This window comes from Dioscorea cayenensis, chromosome 24 (genome assembly GCF_009730915.1).
Source record: "Dioscorea cayenensis subsp. rotundata cultivar TDr96_F1 chromosome 24, TDr96_F1_v2_PseudoChromosome.rev07_lg8_w22 25.fasta, whole genome shotgun sequence".
In the NCBI taxonomy this organism is placed as follows: domain Eukaryota; kingdom Viridiplantae; phylum Streptophyta; class Magnoliopsida; order Dioscoreales; family Dioscoreaceae; genus Dioscorea; species Dioscorea cayenensis.
This window is the reverse complement of record NC_052494.1, coordinates 62,223-64,694: the sequence shown is the minus strand read 5'-3', so window position 1 is coordinate 64,694 and position 2,472 is coordinate 62,223. Positions and strand designations below refer to the sequence as shown.

The 2,472-nt window shown below is 38.3% G+C and overlaps 1 pseudogene; it reads left to right on the top strand.

The window, feature by feature from the left end:
* Positions 1-1,357: 1,357 nt before the first annotated feature.
* LOC120252887 lies at positions 1,358-2,122 on the top strand (annotated as a pseudogene).
* Positions 2,123-2,472: the final 350 nt, after the last annotated feature.

The following is a 2,472-nucleotide window of genomic DNA, read 5'->3' as shown; positions in this document are numbered from 1 at the left end:
TAACACTCATTTTGGGATGTGTGGATCTCAACATGCGTTAGGAGAATCATGTCTTGCACCTCTGATAGATCAAAGCTCCATTCATTATAAGAGGGTCTTTGAGAGGTGGGAGCGGTTTAACCGTATCAGTTTAATGATCATGAAGAATACAATCCTGAAGGTTTTTCAGGACACTACGTTTGAGAAAAAAGATATTTGTAATTCCTCGACACCCTAGAAGAGTGCTTCGTAAGAAGTGATAAGGTCGGAGACTAGACTAGCACTACTATAAGGAAACTAGTCTTTATGAGGTATAAGGGTGAGGAATATACAGGAGTACTCCTTGATTTGTGTCATTTAGTTGGGAAATTAAAGGGCTCGATAATTGAGCCACCAAACATAGAGAGAGAGTTTAGAGTGGTTATGTGAAAATTGAGCTCATAAGGATAAAGTCCATTATTGTGGATCCACTTGCATTAGCACCTGTAGTTTTCAACAAGCATGTTGCTTATATGATTGGCATTAGTAAAGATGCTTTAATTAGTAGGAGTTTATATTTAGTTAGCTTAATATTTATATTAGTGTCATGACATTTCTAAGAGATTTTATGAAATTTTTAGATTATTCATTGTTTTACTCTGAACTTTGATCTCATAAAGTTATTAAAGTTGGACCAGTTGGAAATAGACAAACGTAGATCACATTAGCTTGTAATTTCCATGCTACACATCCACACTTGATCTATGTCATTAGTTAAATCGGTATATGTGATCATTGTGGGTTTAGTTGCATTATACTGGTGACGACTGCCCCTTTGTTCTATGTATTGATGAGGCTAATGGACGGGATTTATCTAGGTAATTTTTCAGTTGTGATCACATTTTGGTTATTGATGGTAATTTATATACATTTTTTTTAATTCCTAAAGATGCATGATTGTATGGTCCAAGTGGGAGATTGTTGGGTTTTGGACCACACATCATGTAGGGATTTACGGATATATGTGCACAAGTTGTGTAGACGTACACAAATAATATTTATGATAATGTATATCTTATCATATTTAATTTTAAATGAAACCGATTGTGGTGATCTAATTAAAGTTTGGATAGGGTTTTAATTATCTAATTTTAAATGTGTGGATTTACATATTAATCATATGTTGTGTAGAATTCCTAGGGCAAAATCGTCAAGTCTATGATTGCAGACTTGTAATTAGCCACATAAAGGTTTCTTATAAATAGGGTGTGGTCCTTGACTGAGCACACAATGACCTGAGATTCATAATTAAGTTTTTTTGAATTAGGGTTCCCATATCCCCTCTCTGTGTGTGATCAGTTAGAAGAACCACAAGGCCCAATTATCATCATCATCATCAATGGATTCAAGTGCAGGTACGCTTCCACAATTTATGTTGTTCTCAAATAATTTCCAATCAAGAAGATCGTGGCTTTTCATATGGATTATTCTCATTGTGAAATTCATCAAGTTCCATCAAACCCTGCTTAAACCCTAAACCCTCCAACCTCCCCTTCCTAAAACCCGTGGCCACCTCCCTCTCTACTATTTCATTCCTTCTCTCCCTCTCCTCCCCTTCCTTCAACCTCTACCACTTATCACCACCAATGAAGCCAACTATAGCGGTAACTTCTCCAAACAAGACACCTCCGAGTACACCTACGAGGTCCCTTCCATCTGGAAAGACTGCCTTGTTTCCAAGGTGGAGAAGGGCACCAACGGCACTGACTCTGAGTTTTTCAACCCTAAGAAGCATTCTGAGCGCGTCTACCTCACCTACCTCACCGGCTTCTGAGCTCTCGCTCCTATGGACACCGTCCACTCCAACCTTGCCTTGTCCGACGTTGAGCTCCAGGACTTAATCTCCAGCGTTGATACTGTGTGCGCAGTGGAGAAGAAGGACGGTAATGGGCAGGTTTATTATGAGTATGAGATCGACGGCGCCGCTGCTCACTGGCTCATTAGTGTTATGTGCACGCGCAGCAAGCTTTACCCGCACTTCATCGCCGTGCCGAACATTGAGTGGCTATGTGACAAGGATATGCTCACAAAAATCCATGACTCTTTCAAGACTGTAGTTACTTTATTTGTTTCTGTTTATCTTAATTTTGAGGATGCACGTTAATGGTGATACTGGTGATGCAAAAAGTGATTGTGATATTTCATTGGCAACAACAGTTTACTTGTTCTCTTGGCCATTGAATTGTATGTGTTCTCTGTAGGGTTCTCATATCCTTCCCTTCAAACAAGGTTCAAGGCATACATATAAACAAGCTATCTTTACATATCCACATGTACTTATGTAAGAGAAAGATGGATGTTTTCTTGATGATATTAATATATTAATTAGGATTTTTCTAGACGGATGTTGTACATGTTAAAAGACATTAATATGTTAATTAGAGTATTTAAAGGATAAATGTATATCTACACACACACACACACACACACACACACACACACACATACACACAC